The sequence below is a fragment of the Quercus robur genome, chromosome 8 (assembly GCF_932294415.1).
Source record: "Quercus robur chromosome 8, dhQueRobu3.1, whole genome shotgun sequence".
NCBI lineage: Eukaryota > Viridiplantae > Streptophyta > Magnoliopsida > Fagales > Fagaceae > Quercus > Quercus robur.
In genome coordinates, this window is record NC_065541.1 from 9121915 (window position 1) to 9133027 (window position 11113).

General features: G+C 30.6%; 1 long non-coding RNA gene across 1 annotated transcript; it reads left to right on the top strand.

Annotated features, from left to right (window-relative positions):
* Nucleotides 1-6586: 6586 nt before the first annotated feature.
* On the top strand, nt 6587-9608 carry LOC126694470 (uncharacterized). The gene is made up of 4 exons (XR_007645780.1): nt 6587-6810; nt 6970-7282; nt 8893-9009; nt 9094-9608. It is a non-coding gene; the product is annotated as an uncharacterized LOC126694470 (long non-coding RNA).
* Nucleotides 9609-11113: the final 1505 nt, after the last annotated feature.

The following is an 11113-nucleotide window of genomic DNA, read 5'->3' on the forward strand; positions in this document are numbered from 1 at the left end:
TTAAACTAGGTGCACTTCTAATTAGATTAGATTTTTGTTGAAAACTTGTTTGTTTATTTGCTGAAAGCTAGCAAAATTATTGTTGTACTTAAAAAATGAGATTTTTTAAAAGTTTTATATAAGCAAATAAGCTAAAAAGTCAAAAGAAAAAAACTATGCAAAATCATACAATATATACAATTTTAAGAATAAAATATAAAATACTAGGTAAAAAAAAATTATATAATTAGGAAGAAAATCTATAATGAACTTATGAAAAAGGGATTCAATTTTAATTGTAGATCAAACACTAAAAACTTTTATATTTAAGATTTTTTTTTTCAAGTAGAATAGTAATTTCACCAGTATTTTCAAATATAATATAAACAAAATTAACATCATTTTAGTGTATATTCCTAAGCTTGTTTCTCATATACGAGATTTTTATATATGATTTAGATAACTTATAATTTACTTAGTATTCTAAAAAAAAAAAAAAAAAAAGTTAACTTCCTGTTTACTTGTTCTCCCACGCTTTGCATGCAAGAGAAAATTCCCTAATAGGGTGATCATCACATGGAAAACAGTGTTATAGTTTAATACGTACGAACTGGTAGTAGGTTACACTACAAGAAAACTGAGCAATTGCGGCGGTCCTATTGCGGCGGGTGCAAAAACCGCCGCTATATGTCGCCTATTGCGGCGCTTTTTTGGCCTGCCGCTGTATATGAGATCTATTGCGGCGTTCCATATGCCCGCCGCAATAGCTCTAGTATTTTGTGGCGTACTATAGCGGCGGGCTATTGACCCGCCGCAATAGACCTGTTTTACCAGCACTGAATTTAGATATAGCGGCGGGTCAATGAACCGCCGCAATAGTTCAAGTATTTTGCAGCAGGCTACGGCGGCGGGCGAATGACCCGCCGCAATAGACCTGTTTTAGCGGCATTAATCTTAGATATAGCGGCGGGTCATTGACCCGCCGCAATATGTACTCCTTTTTGCGGCGGGTTGGACCGCCGCAATAGACATTTAAATTTCCCTCGATTTTTTTGTCTTCCCATTTAAAGATCAAATAGTAAATTACACCCGATTGGCATGAAAATTGGCATGCATGTTAAGAACATATAGAAAATGTGATCCAACGGTTGGATTTTCAAAATTTAAATTCAACAATAAGTTATTGGTTGGTGTAACATTTTTTAGAGTTACATCAAGTGTAACTAGAACTCCACGATATATTTCTTAATTCGATGTGAATTTTGACAAATGTACCGTTAGATTACATTATCTTCATATATTTTTCATGCATACAAAATTTTAAGGTGATCAAAGATTAATAGTCATGTCATCAATCAATTATTTAAATTCAAGTTTTTGTAATTTAAAATAACACATAAAAGATGAGTTTAAAGATCAAATGGTAAATTACACTCGATTGGCATGAAAATTGGCATTCATGTTAAAAACAAATAGAAAATATGATCCAACGGTTGGATTTTCAAAATATGAATTCAACAATAAGTTATTGGTTGGTGTAACATTTTTTAGAATTACATCAAGTGTAACTTGAACCCAACGCTATATTTCTTAATTCGATGTGAATTTCGACAAATCTACTATTCGATTACATTATTTTCATATATTTTTCAAGCATACAAAATTTCAAGGTGATAAAAAATTAATAGTCATGTCAACAATCAATTGTTTAAATTCAAGTTTTTGTAATTTAAAATAACGCATAAAATATGATTTTAAAGATCAAATGGTAAATTACACCCGATTGGCATGAAAATTGGCATGCATGTTAAGAACATATAGAAAATGAGATCCAACGGTTGGATTTTCAAAATGTGAATTGAACAATAAGTTATTGGTTGGTGTAACATTTTTTAGAGTTACATCAAGGATAACTTGAACCTAACGCTATATTTCTTAATTCGATGTGAATTTTGACAAATCTACCGTTAGATTACATTATCTTCATATATTTTTTACGCATGCAAAAATTCAAGGTGATCAAAGATTAATAGTTATGTCATCAATCAATTGTTTAAATTCAAGTTTTTGTAATTTAAAATAACACATAAAAGATGAGTTTAAAGATCAAATGGTAAATTACACCCGATTGGCAAGAAAATTGGCATGCATGTTAAGAACAAATAGAAAATGTGATCTAACGGTTAGATTTTCAAAATGTGAATTCAACAATAAGTTATTGGTTGGTGTAACATTTTTTAGAGTTACATCAAGTGTAACTAGAACCCAACGATATATTTCTTAATTCGATGTGAATTTTGACAAATATACCGTTAGATTACATTATCTTCATCTATTTTTCATGCATACAAAATTTCAAGGTGATCAAAGATTAATAGTCATGTCATCAATCAATTGTTTAAATTCAAATTTTTGTAATTTAAAATAACGCATAAAAAATGAGTTTGAAGATCAAATGGTAAATTACACCCGATTGGCATGAAAATTGGCATGCATATTAAAAACAAATAGAAAATATGATCCAACGGTTGGATTTTCAAAATATGAATTCAACAATAAGTTATTGGTTGGTGCAACATTTTTTAGAGTTACGTCAAGTGTAACTTGAACCCAACCTTATATTTCTTAATTTGATGTGAATTTTGACAAATCTACCGTTGGATTACATTATCTTCATATACTTTTCATGCTTAAAAAATTTCACGGTGATCAAAGATTAATAGCCATGTCATCAATCAATTGTTTAAATTCAAGTTTTCGTAGTTTAAAATAAGGCATAAAAGATGAGTTTAAAGATCAAAGGGTAAATTACATCCAATTGGCAAGAAAATTGACATGCATGTTAAAAACATATAGGAAATGTGATCTAACGATTGGATTTTCAAAATATGAATTCAACAATAAGTTATTGGTTGGTTTAACATTTTTTAGAGTTACATCAAGTGTAACTTGAACCTAACCCTATATTTCTTAATTCGTTGTGAATTTTGACAAATCTACCGTTAGATTATATTATCTTCATATATTTTTTACGCATGCAAAATTTCAAGGTGATCAAAGATTAATAGTTATGTCATCAATCAATTGTTTAAATTCAAGTTTTTGTAATTTAAAACAACGCATAAAAGATGAGTTTAAAGATCAAATGGTAGATTACACCCGATTGGCATGAAAATTGGCATGCATGTTAAGAACAAATAGAAAATGTGATCTAACGCTTAGATTTTCAAAATGTGAATTCAACAATAAGTTATTGATTGGTGTAACATTTTTTAGAGTTACATCAAGTGTAACTAGAACCCAACGATATATTTCTTAATTCGATGTGAATTTTGACAAATATACCGTTAGATTACATTATCTTCATCTATTTTTCATGCATACAAAATTTCAAGGTGATCAAAGATTAATAGTCATGTCATCAATCAATTGTTTAAATTCAAATTTTTGTAATTTAAAATAACGCATAAAAGATGAGTTTAAAGATCAAATGGTAAATTACACCCGATTGGCAAGAAAATTGGCATGCATGTTAAGAACAAATAGAAAATGTGATCTAACGGTTAGATTTTCAAAATTTGAATTCAACAATAAGTTATTGGTTGGTGTAACATTTTTTAGAGTTACATCAAGTGTAACTAGAACCCAACGATATATTTCTTAATTCGATGTGAATTTTGACAAATATACCGTTAGATTACATTATCTTCATCTATTTTTCATGCATACAAAATTTCAAGGTGATCAAAGATTAATAGTCATGTCATCAATCAATTGTTTAAATTCAAATTTTTGTAATTTAAAATAACGCATAAAAAATGAGTTTAAAGATGAAATGGTAAATTACACCCGATTGGCATGAAAATTGGCATGCATATTAAAAACAAATAGAAAATATGATCCAACGGTTGGATTTTCAAAATATGAATTCAACAATAAGTTATTGGTTGGTGCAACATTTTTTAGAGTTACGTCAAGTGTAACTTGAACCCAACCTTATATTTCTTAATTTGATGTGAATTTTGACAAATCTACCGTTGGATTACATTATCTTCATATAGTTTTCATGCTTAAAAAATTTCACGGTGATCAAAGATTAATAGCCATGTCATCAATCAATTGTTTAAATTCAAGTTTTCGTAGTTTAAAATAAGGCATAAAAGATGAGTTTAAAGATCAAAGGGTAAATTACATCCAATTGGCAAGAAAATTGACATGCATGTTAAAAACATATAGGAAATGTGATCTAACGGTTGGATTTTCAAAATATGAATTCAACAATAAGTTATTGGTTGGTTTAACATTTTTTAGAGTTACATCAAGTGTAACTTGAACCTAACCCTATATTTCTTAATTCGTTGTGAATTTTGACAAATCTACCGTTAGATTACATTATCTTCATAGATTTTTTACGCATGCAAAATTTCAAGGTGATCAAAGATTAATAGTCATGTCATCAATCAATTGTTTAAATTCAAATTTTTGTAATTTAAAATAACGCATAAAAAATGAGTTTAAAGATCAAATGGTAAATTACACCCGATTGGCAAGAAAATTGGCATGCATGTTAAGAACAAATAGAAAATGTGATCTAACGGTTAGATTTTCAAAATGTGAATTCAACAATAAGTTATTGATTGGTGTAACATTTTTTAGAGTTACATCAAGTGTAACTAGAACCCAACGATATATTTCTTAATTCGATGTGAATTTTGACAAATATACCGTTAGATTACATTATCTTCATCTATTTTTCATGCATACAAAATTTCAAGGTGATCAAAGATTAATAGTCATGTCATCAATCAATTGTTTAAATTCAAATTTTTGTAATTTAAAATAACGCATAAAAAATGAGTTTAAAGATCAAATGGTAAATTACACCCGATTGGCATGAAAATTGGCATGCATGTTAAAAACAAATAGAAAATATGATCCAACGGTTGGATTTTCAAAATATGAATTCAACAATAAGTTATTGGTTAGTGTAACATTTTTTAGAGTTACGTCAAGTGTAACTTGAACCCAACCTTATATTTCTTAATTTGATGTGAATTTTGACAAATCTACCATTGGATTACATTATCTTCATATATTTTTCATGCTTAAAAAATTTCACGGTGATCAAAGATTAATAGCCATGTCATCAATCAATTGTTTAAATTCAAGTTTTCGTAGTTTAAAATAAGGCATAAAAGATGAGTTTAAAGATCAAAGGGTAAATTACATCCAATTGGCAAGAAAATTGACATGCATGTTAAAAACATATAGGAAATATGATCTAACGGTTGGATTTTCAAAATATGAATTCAACAATAAGTTATTGGTTGGTGTAACATTTTTTTGAATTACATCAAGTGTAACTTGAACCTAACCCTATATTTCTTAATTCAATGTGAATTTTGACAAATCTACCGTTAGATTACATTATCTTCATATATTTTTCATGTTTACAAAATTTCAAGGTGATCAAAGATTAATAGTCATGTCATCAATCAATTATTTAAATTCAAGTTCTTGTAGTTTAAAATAACGCATAAAAGATGACTTTAAATATCATATAGTAAATTACATCCGATTGACATGAAAATTGGCATGCTTGTTAAGAACATATAGAAAATATGATCCAACGGTTGGATTTGCATAATATGAATTTAACAATAAGTTATTGGCTAGTGTAACATTTTTTAGAATTACATCAAGTGTAATTTGAACCCAACCCCGCATTTTTTAATTCAATATGAATTTTGACAAATCTACCGTTAGAGTACATTATCTTCATATATTTTTCATGCTTAAAAAATTTCAAGGTGATGAAAGATTAATAGCCATGTCATCAATCAATTATTTAAATTCAATTTTTTGTAGTTTAAAATAACGCATAAAAGATGAGTTTAAAAATCAAGTGGTAAATTACATTCAATTGGCATGCATGTTAAGAACATATTGAATTATTAAAATATATTTTTATTAAATAATATATTTCATTTTATTAATTTGTATTTGTAGTGTTAAATTATATTTTATTAATTTGAAGTATTATATTAACTCTTATTAATTATTAAATTATACTCATTAATTTGTAGTATTAAAATATATTTACATAATTGGAAGTATTAATTATATTGTCATTAATTAGTAATTTATAACAATCGAAACACTCTAAAACCATAAAATGACCAAAATACCCTATGCCTGAAAAATACTAAAATACCCTCGATGACTAAAAAAAAAAAGACCAAAAACGCTTATTATTATTATTATTATTATATGTACTATATATATTATTATAGGTAAGGCACAATTGTAAAATGTAGGTTACCTGAGTGGTAATTATGTGTGTGTTTGAACTTCATGTCAAAGGTTCGAGCCTTCTGAACAGCTCTATTTTTCATTTTTTAAGTTTCTATCAAACGCACTAATATTTATTAAATATAAATATGTACAAAATGTTTCAGGATGTGTACCACTAGACTAGTGGTAAGGCACGCATGTTATTATACTTGGCTCGGGTTCAAACCATGCTAGAAACGTTTTAATGTTTTATTTTTTTCTCTCCTACAAAACTACGTCGTTTTATACATCAACTTAAAACATAAAAAGAAAAAACCCTACTCTCCACATTTCACTTCAGCCGCCTCACGCCCTCACCCTCATTATTTTCTTTTCTTCTTTACACAGACGCTTGGATCCAATTGCCTCATCCTTGCCGCCGATCCAAAAAAAAAAAAAAAAAAAAATCCTGATCTGATCTGATCTGTTCTGCTCTGTTTCTCTGTTACTTGATTCTCTTTTACTATAAACTGATTCTTTTATTACTTATACAAATCGGTACGTTCATCTTCAGCTTTGTTTTTTAAAAAAGCGAAGATCGGTCGGTTTTGTTAGTTTTTTTTTTTTTTTTTTTGCTTAGCTTGATGATTTTTGGATGTGGATCTGACTAGATCTGGTGTGTTTTCTCTTTGTTGTTGTGGTTTTTGTTGTTTTCAGATCATCAACGATCGTGAAACCGGTAGATCGAAGGAATGAACTGCCAGAACCTTGACGGCCGCAACATCACAGTCAACGAGGCTTAGTCTCGTGATAACGGAGGCGGCGGTGGTGGCGGAGGCTACAGCCGTGGTGGAGGTGGTTACGGAGGCGGCGGACATCGCGAAGGTGGAGGATTCGCTTCGGGATCTGAGGAAAACGTCGTCGTCGTCATCGGCGGTGGCCCTGGTGGTTACGTGGTCGCCATCAAAGCCGCTCAGTTGGGTCTGAAGACCACTCCAGCTTTTACTTTCATACTTGCCATCATCTCCAGGTGGGTCTCCTCTCTGTTCAAAGTACTCAAATAAAGTGTTCGTGCTTCCTAAGTGATGCCTTATTTGACTGTAACCTTACTTACCGGTGGGCTTTTATATTTTTATCATTTTGTTTTGAGGTAATTTTTTTTTTTAAAACCTCGGTGGTTAACATGAGTTAGGGTTAGATTGATTCGTTTTGAGGGTAAAAGGAATTGATAGTTTTGTTTATACTTGTATATGATGTGAATAACAGACAAGAAAAGAATTTATTTTTTTTTGTTTTTGACTTTTTGTTGGCATTCGTTTATGTCGAGTGTGAATTTTTTAATGGACATTTTTGTGCGTGTTTAATTCTTGCTAGTTTGTTGTTGTTGTTATTGTTTTGTTCTCTTATGCTTTGATTAATTCTTTTCAAACACAATGTTGAAGAAATTGATAGGAATTCCTGGATATTGTATTTTAATATTTTAGTCTGGATATCATATACGTTGTTTGGTTGTGAATATCATATATTATCATATAATTCAATGGGAGATTTTTGAAATTAGACTCCAACACATATGTCGACTTTCTATTTTTGGCTAATTAAAAAATAAGGCTAAAGTTTAGTTTAATCCCTAGATATTTTTACTTCAATTGTCAAATTAGTAATTAAGATTTAATTTTTTTGTCAAATTAGGAGTAGTTATTAATTATTTTTTCCATTTACCAGTGGCATTTACCATTTAGAATATGCCACCTGAATTTGGGCTAGTTCATTTCTGTTATTAACCCAAAAAATGGGGATACTTTTGATTTTAGCATTAATGGACTTAGATACTTCCCCACAATTTCATATCTCATGTGGGATAGTGAATATTACCAGATTTTGCCTGGAATTTTTCACCTCCAAAAAATTTTGGAGGACCAACAAAAAATCTTATGTCCCAATAAAATTGTTCCACTTTATATTGTATCAACTATAGTATGTCATATGTCTAATTTAAAAAAAAAAAGAAAAAAAAAGAAAAAGAAGAAGAGACATGTCACATACCGTGATTGGTGGATTATAGAACAATACACACATTGGAACAAATATTTTTATTTGACAATGTTGATACCAAAGTCAAAACTATCCTTTGGATTTCCAATATGAATATTTAGGATTCTAAAATATACTCTTCTAATTAAAGTTAATTATTGGTGTTTACAATTAGTGTTGAGTTAGATGGTAAGTTTAAAAGTTTTTTTTTTTTTTTTTCCTTTACTGATAAAAATAAAAATAAGGTAGTGTAGTAATTTTCATATAACAGCGGTAACCCCACACATTAGTAAAGAAGAGAAGAAGTCATATAGGAAATTAGGAATGGTAATCTCAATAGTTTTTGATACTGCGTGAGAGTTGAAAGATAAAATTTTGTGCTGTTGTAACTTGTAAGTTAATGTAAAAATATTACTGGATGTCCAAGGTTCGCTTTTTTTTTTTTTTCCCCTTTGTCAAAGACAAAAAATCCAAACGCCAACTCAAACCTGAACGCCGTCAGGTCCTCTCTCTCTCTCAAAACCCTAACTTTTTGCTTTTTTTCATATTCATACATACATACAGTATATTGTATATGCTAAACGAAGCGTTTCGATAACATTGTAGGATCAAAAATCATCAAAAAATATATGTCCTTTGATTGCGAAAACCGGAGATATCACTTTGTGTCCTTACAATGATAAGTGCGGATTTAGCCACGACGTGGAAGGGTTTAAAGCTCAGGTTTTTGAATTGAATTTGAGTTTGAATTAGTTTGTAGTGTCTTGTTTGAGTGATAAAAATTTGATTTTTGGTTTTGAAATGCAGAAACCGGAGGATATAGAAGGGGAGTGCCCGTTTTTGGATTCAGAGGAGCCGTGTCCTTATGGGTTAGCTTGTAGGTTTTTGGGCACGCATAAAAGTAAAGATAAAGATGGTGTTTTGGGTGGTAAGAAGAAGATGAGTGATGAGTGTAATGGGTTGAATAAGGATGTTCAGAAGCTTTTGTGGAAAAATAAAATGAAATTTCCCAAGGCTGATGCCAAGCTCAAAGCTCTTGGTCTCCTGGTAACTATGCTAAGATTTTACTTTTCTACTTAAAATGCATTTATGTATTTGTATTTTTATCTTGCATACTACCTTCATTGTTATTTAGAAAGAGAAGCTTGTAAAGATTTTTGTACGGGTTTTATTGATTTAGAGAGTGTGTATGATAGAGACTATAGACTACGTAGAGAGATTATGGGGTGGGTTTAGATAAGATTAAGGATATGTACAACGCTAGTTGTAACTGGCGTGAGAACAAATGGATCGATAATTCATATTCATCTTTTTCTCTTGCATACTATTTTCATTCTTATTTAGAAAGAGAAGGTTGTAATGATTTTTGTAGGGGTTTTGTTGATTAAGAGAGTGTATGATAGAGGACTATAGACTGTGTAGACAGATTATGGGGTGGGTTTAGATAAGATTAAGGATATATATAACATAGTTGTAACTAGTGTGAGAACAAATGGATTGATAATTCTTAAGGACGTATATATTGAAGAGGGTGTGATTTATAGGATAAGAGTGGATGAAGTGGAGAAGTTCTTTGGGTGTATTGTGTGATTATAGAATACTAGTTAAGTTGAAAGGGAAAATTTTACAATTTATGCTATATGGTTGCTGAATGTTCAGCTATCAAGAAGTAACATATTCATAAAATGAGTGTGGATGAAATGAGAAAATTAACTTGGGTAAGTGGAAACATAAGGGTGGCTACTAATAATGAAAAGATGAGGAAGAGTCACTTGAGATGATTTAATTTTACATTTTTTTTTGGTTTAGTGCCTCTAAGATCTAATTGGTTAATTTGTTGTAGTATTGTAATTTATTTTTTATTGGTATTGGATTTTGAGGTCAGTGGAAATATTGTTTTGGAATGGTATTCAATTACAATTGAATTTGATCGCGTTCTAGAATTTTGGTTTTTTTATTATTTATTTTCAATGGCATATGAGGAAACAAGTTTGTTGTTGATTAGGCCTATTTGGTATATCTTAGTTTCCAGCCTTTTGAAAATGTGGTTTTAAAACCCACAAGAAAAGGAAAAAAAAAAAAAAAAGGACCTATAGCGGCGGGCAAAAACCGCCACTAAAGGTGCACATTTTATGCTTTAAAATGATTCCCTATAGCGGCGACATATACCCGCCGCTAAAGGTAGACACCAATAGCGGCGGGCATGACCCCGCCGCTAAAAGTCAATGCCATGAATTCTGAACACGTATAGTGGCGGTTTTATGCCCGCCGCAATAAACCTTCACCCGCCGCTAAAGGGTGCATCTATAGCGGCGCTTGTAGGGACCGCCGCAATCTACCTATAGCGGCACTGCAGCACCGACGGGACGGCCCGCCGCAATAGCACCCGCCGCTATAGGTTGAATGTACCTTTAGCGGCGGTTTTTGGGGCTTTAGCGGCGGTTCTGGACCGCCGCAGTAGCCCGTTTTTCTTGTAGTGTTAGTGTGATATATGGTATGGTGGTTAAAATTCATATATATAAACAGTAAAAAAATCTCAAATATTTAAAATTGAAGAATAAAATAGCTAATAAAAAAAAAAACCTTAAATTATATGATAAAAGCCTATTGCTAATTAAAACCCGACCCGATTTTTTTAATTATCAAAATTAAAGTACGGTAGACCATTAAAATATGTAATTTTTTAACATTTTAAAAATAAGATTCCAATTCAAGTAATAATTTAAACTTCTTCAAATTTAAGTATTAAAGCTTCAATTATAATAAAACTAGCTTGTAACCCATATTTACGCATGAACATGTTCAATTATAGCGGTACTATTAATGT